Here is a 6,431-nt window from a genome sequence, read left to right on the forward strand (position 1 = left end):
CACATGCTTTTCTGAGAAAAATAAATTGCAAAAGAAGTTATTTTTCTGATCTTAGACTTCAATTATAAAGCTTCTAAAGGTATCTTTCCATGGTTTAAGATAGAAATCTCAGGACTTCGGTTTCTGAACTAAAAATCAGAACATAACTTCTGACAAGTAGTAGTTCAATCATTTATCTAAATACCTTAGGAGAGAGGATTTTTTCTCTCCTAAGGTCTTTAAATACATTATCTGATTTACTCCTTTGAGTTAGGTATTGGATCCCCATCTTCAGCTGAAAAATATAGAGCTTCAGAGAGATTAAATAGAGTCTCAGAGAAGCTAAGTAAAGTCACATATCCATTCTTTCATTTTTATTTATTTATTTATTTATTTATTTATTTATTTATTTATTTATTGAGTTTCCATACTTACACATATTTATTGGGCATCTATATATTTTGGAACACATTTATTGGTCATCCACTATCAATCATGGTGTGTGTGTATATTAGCCAAGGTTCTCCAGAGAGAGAGAGAGAGAGAAACTTACAGAAATTGGCTCATGAGATTATGGAGGTCAAGAAGTTTCATGATCTGTCGTCTGTAAGCTGGAAAACCAGGAAAACCAGTGGTGTGATTCAGTCTGAGTCAAAAGGCCTAAGAACCAGGTGCACCAATGTCTGAGGGCAAGAGAGGATGAGTGTCCCAACTAAACAGAAGCAAATTTGCCCTTCCTCTGCCCTTTTGTTCTATTCATGGCCTCAACAGACTGGATAATACCCATCCACATTGGTAAGGGTGATTTTCTTTACACAGACTCCCAATTCAAACATTGATCTCTTCCAGATACATTCTCACAGACACAGCCAGAAATTGTGTTTTACCAGTTATCTGGACATCCTTTACCCCAATAAAATTGACACCTAAAATTAGCCATCATGGTGTATACATGCTATTCTGGACAGGAAAGAGAACAATGAACAATAGAGATACGTCCCCTCCCCCAATCCCATCAAAAGAGAAAACACCTGCCCTCATGGAGATTGCCTCCTGGAAGGAAGAAAAAAATGTACGTGAATAAAATACATGCTTATTAGATAGTAAAACACAGTAAAGGGAAGAATGAAGCAGGAGAAAAAGAAAGGATGTGTTCAGGTAGGTGCTTCAATTTCAGATAGGTAAGCCAAGGAAGGACTGTCTAAAAAATATGACAGGTAAGCAAACAGCCCAGGAGGTGAGGGAGTGAGCTATGTGGTTATGGGAGATGAGAGGAGCCCTCCAGTGTGAGATTACCTAAGCGCAAAGAGTTGGGAGAATGCTGACCTGAGTTAGGAGAATGCTGGCCTGAGTGGGGAGGACACTGGCCTGTTGGAGTTTAGTCATAAGACCCATGGGCTGCAGTGGAATAATCAAGGGGATGAGCACTAAGGAAAAGGGTCAAGGAAGGAAAGAGATGAAAGACCAAGCCAAAATTTCAGTATTTACTCAGTCATTGTAAGAACGTTGGCTTTTACTCAAAGCTAAATCAAAGGAGGGTGCAGGACATTGGGAAGGTGTGGTGTGAGTTATATTTTAACAGAATCATTTTGCCTGTTTTGTTAAGAATAAACTGTAGGGACCTAAGGGCGGGAGCAGTGAAACCAAACAGATTGCTCTTGCAACAGTACCGGTGAAAGACAACTATGGCCTAAACCGGAGCAGTAGTAGAGAAGATACTGAGAAATGGCCATTCAGCCTCTGCATGTATTGTGAAGGTAGATCCAACAGGATTTTCTGACATATCAGAAGTGGGCTGCAAGAAAAGGAAAACAATCAGAGATTACCCCCCAATATTTTTGTCCTGAATAACAGAAAGAATAGATTGTCATTTACTGCAATAAGGAGATATAATGGGACAGAATCCTCAAACTCAGAATCCATAAGGATTGTAAACTATAGGACAAGCCTAGTTTCATGTGAATTGTAATCTAAAAGTATTGTTTTCATTTTTACTTTTCTAAATAACAGCAAGGAAAAAGCAAGCAGAAAGCGAATAGGGAAATATACTTCTTTTTTTTTAATTAGTAAGAAAGTCTTTTTATAAACCTGTCAATCTGGATTTGTTTTTCACTGTTTCCCTGGAATATTTTCTCATTTCTACCAAAATGGTTGTCTTAGTTTGGGTTCTCACAATTCTCAGCAAGCAGAAGCGTGGGTCACAGAAGCGGAACGGGGAAGAGGGTCAGCCAATGCGGGGATGCATGGTGGAGCTGGTAAAAACTGTGGGCAATGAGACTCAGTCCCAGTGGGTCTCTCTGAGAAGCCATGTAGCACACATGTCAGAATTGTCCGTGTGACAACTCTGGGACACTTTCCACTGTCTTCCACCTCCATTAGTTGAAGGCTGTCACCACAAACATGGACTCCACCATTCTTATGGAAAGTCTTTGCGGTGCTGAGCAGACTTTGTAGGCATCAGAGGAAGCCCTGAGGCCAAAAATCAGAGCAATATCATAGTATACACTTGAGTTTGGACACTGTCAATGTGCATGGAATTGTCTAACTCACCTGACCTTAAGTTAGGTGGGAAGGGGGTGATATGTGGTGCAAGCCATTGCAAATGACTGCTACACTGTGTTACCTGTGCTTCCCTGCACCTGCCTTGTGCTTTCACCTCTCCATGCTTTGCTTGCTCTGTTTTTCTTCCCATCGCACTTCCAAACACCTTATTACCTATGAGTTGTGACCAGCAGTCAAAGTTCTGGTGAAATTTCACTTTCTCCCAAAAACCTAGGACTACTTCCAGTTAGAGGTGCCTTCCATGCTTCTTAATGCCTACAGCATGAACACCCTTAACTTTGGACACTTAACTTCAATGCCTTATGGAGAGTTAAATCTTTACATACATGCTTTAGCTTGCCAAGTAGATCTGGCCATCCTGGCCACATGATGGCCAGAATTCTTTGTATTCACTCTGTTGATTTATCCTACCCCATATAGGTGGATTTGACCTTCTCTGGTAGCAAAGAGGGCAAAGAGAACAACCAAAATGATCACCAGCATCTTGGGTTGCCTCAGAAAGCCACTACGAGAATGAACTTCCTTTATTCTCCCCAAAACTCACAGGCAGAACAGGCGATTCCACAACTATAAACACTTGGCATATTTACTCTGCTTGAAAGTCTCTGAAAACTCTAAAAAAAAAAAAATTAGATTTTTTTTTTAATGAACTCTTTTGGCCAGGTGCAGTGGCTCACATCTGTAATCCCAGCACTTTGGGAGGCTGAGGAGGGAAGATCATTTGAAGCCAGGACTTCAAGACAGTCTGATCAATGTGGTGAGACTTCATCTTTACAAAAAGTAAAAACATAAAAAAATAAAAATTAGCCAAGCGAGGTAGCATGTGCCTATAGTCCTAACTACTTAGGAGGCTAAGAAGGGAGGGTCCCTTGAGCCCAAGAGTTTGAGGCTGCTGTAAGTTATGATCGCACCACTGCACTCCAGCCTGGGTGACAGAGCAAGATCCTGGTTCGAAGAAAAAGGTCAGGGGCACCCTTTTTACATGGCAGGGAGGGGTATGGCTTGAAATAGCCCAATTAGTTTAAAAATTGAATACATCTCTCTGCTGATTCAGATATCAGGTATAGGGGAGACGAAGGTAATACCCAGAAAACTTCATTCCTCATATATTATATTTTGCAAATGGAAGATGAGTCTACAAGCACAAGAAAAATGGGTGTAGTGGCAGACTCTTCTCGCAGAAAGACAATGACTTAGGCATTACCAATAATAGTACACATGGCCTGATAGAGGGAAGAGAGGTGGGAGAAGTAGGGTCTTTGAGCATATTAAGAGCAACCTTGGATGTGGCAATATCTTGGTGGTTATATTATTTTTAATATCCTTATCAGTTAGAGATCCATACTGATATATTGATGTACAGCATAAAATGAGTCTAAAATTTGCTTTTAAAAATGTCAGAAAAAAAAGATCACAAAATGTTTGTATTTGTTAAAGCTAGGTCATGGGTACATGAGTGAAATCTATTTTGTATATCTGAGAATTTTCATTTTAAAATGTTTTTTCAAAAGAGCTACACACCAGGTCAGAAACTTGTGTACAGCTGAGGTATCAAGCTGTGAGCCTCTAACTGTAGCAGCTGCTAGAGCATCAATAAATAGAAAATTCATGAACCCTTATTGCTCATCATCACTGAGGCATTGTTGCATGGGGCGGGAAGGTTTCCCCACACTAGGGAACGGGGAGTCCTGGGGTAGTAAAAAATGTGATCGCAGGCTTGGTTGTCTGCACAAACTCTTCCCAGCTCCCACCCTGTCTCCCTTTCCCTCTCAGTATAGTTAACAGAATGTCACAGCTACACAGTCCCTTACTCTTCACCATACCTGCAGCTTCAAGTACCTTTTTTACCATAACATTTGTTTTCTTGCTGACCAATCCATGTTCCTCTAATCCTGCTATTTCAACACATTTAATTCTTACCCAAAAACAAGGGCATGACCTCCTCTAATAGAGTAATTTACCATTCATGTTACTTAATTGAACAAGGTTTTTTGATACTAACATGAATATCTCCCCTATTCAGTAATAACTACCATTCTGCCATTTAGCTTGTTTTCTAAATTTAATTTCTCTCAAAAAATGGATTCAGGTCTGCATTGACCCAAACTCTTGTTTCCAACCAATATATCCTTCACTTTCCAACTCCCATAGCTCAGAACTAAGCAGAGGCTGATATCTAGTAAACAGTCCTTAGTTTTACTCATTGAGCTCCTAACTAAATTCGGAGATTAGGCATAAAAGCTTCATTCATTCACTCATTCATTCATCCAAAAAGCAATTAACAAGCACCTATTATATGCCATGTCCTGGATCTATGAAAATAAATTAGGAGGGCGGGTGGAGCCGCGGAGTCGTCCTCATGGCCGCCGCGCCTGAGCCCAGTGAGCCCAAGGAGAGGAAGGCCTTTAAGCTCCTAGGATTTTTAGATGTTGAAAATACTCCCTGCGCCCGGGATTCAATATTGTATGGTTCATTAGGATCTGTTGTGGCTGGCTTTGGACATTTTTTGTTCACTAGTTTCATTGTAGGTATAATTATGCAAAGCAAAGAATCCGGGAAAGAATTGCCAGAGAAGAAATTAAAAAGAAGATATTATATGAAGGTACCCACCTCGATCCTGAAAGAAAACACAACGGCAACAGCAGCAATTGAACAATCTTGAGCTTAGAAAAGTCGATGTGAACGAAGTTAATTAAGATCAACCACACAAAACATTTCATGTGCAATAAGCTCTCAATCAAGTAAATAAAGTTTAAGTTGTAGTCATTTTTTTTCCCCCCACTTGTATGGAATGAAAACTTGACAGTTTATTCTGGTCCTATGTCTACTGCCAGGATAGCATTCTTACATGTTACATATAGTGAACTTGTCATACTTAAAATGTGAACAGAATTTATTGGCAGTGTGGCAAAGAATTATAAAACCTAGTGTTTAATGTAAAAAAAAAAAAAAAGAAAATAAATTAGGTGTCAACTTTGAAGAAAGTCAAAATCTAACAGGAGATAAGTATATAAGCAGCTGCAATTAGGTTATTTTTCAAAATGTAGTTAGAAATACATATACGTCTAACTACTATATATTATATATATTAAATATATATTTCCAACCACTATATATTAGAAATATATATAGAAATATACACACATATACACACATACATACTAGATTAAGTGGTAACATCAATGAATATACTCACTTTGACTTCTTGGAGTTAGAAGGTGGAGGTATGTAGAGGAGGCTTCCCAAAAATGAAAAAAATTTCATTTTAGCCCTACAAGATGGAATAGCAGTTTGTCAGGCATATACAAAGACTTGGAGATAGAGGCCAGGCATGGTGGCCCATGCCTGTAATCCTAGCACTTTGGGAGGCCAAGGCAGGTGGATCCTGAGGTCAGGAGTTCAAGACTAGCCTGACCAACATGGAGAAACCCCATCTCTACTAAAAATACAAAATTAGCTGCTGGGCGTGGTGGCACATGCTTGTAATCCCAGCTACTCAGGAGGCTGAGGCAGGAGAATCACTTGAATGAACCCGGGAGGCAGAGGTTTCAGTGAGCCGAGATCACGCCACTGTACTCCAGCCTGGGCAACAAGAATGAAACTCTGTTTCAAAAAACAAAACAAAAAAAAGATTTGGAGATATAAATTAGAAAAACTGTGTGAAGCTAAAATTAACAATGGGAAATCGTAAGACATAAAGTAGGAAGAGTAGAATATAAAGGTTCTAATGCTATATACTTTCAGACTTATTCCACAGAAAATGGAAAGTCACCAAAAGCTTTTAAGTAGAGCTGCCAAACAATAGTATTTGCATTTTAGAAAAATTACCCTGGAGTAGAGTAGGAGATGACTTTGAAGGCTTGGGGTAAGGTAATGGAGCAGAGCAAGGA

The 6,431-nt window shown here is 39.4% G+C and overlaps 1 pseudogene across 1 annotated transcript; it reads left to right on the top strand.

Annotated features, from left to right (window-relative positions):
• The first annotated feature begins 4,876 nt into the window (after positions 1 to 4,876).
• LOC111539478 lies at positions 4,877 to 5,307 on the top strand (annotated as a pseudogene). The gene has a single exon (XR_002730689.1). The product of XR_002730689.1 is annotated as a cytochrome c oxidase assembly protein COX20, mitochondrial pseudogene (transcript).
• Positions 5,308 to 6,431: the final 1,124 nt, after the last annotated feature.

This window comes from Piliocolobus tephrosceles, chromosome 2, assembly GCF_002776525.5.
Source record: "Piliocolobus tephrosceles isolate RC106 chromosome 2, ASM277652v3, whole genome shotgun sequence".
Classification (NCBI taxonomy): Eukaryota; Metazoa; Chordata; class Mammalia; order Primates; family Cercopithecidae; genus Piliocolobus; species Piliocolobus tephrosceles.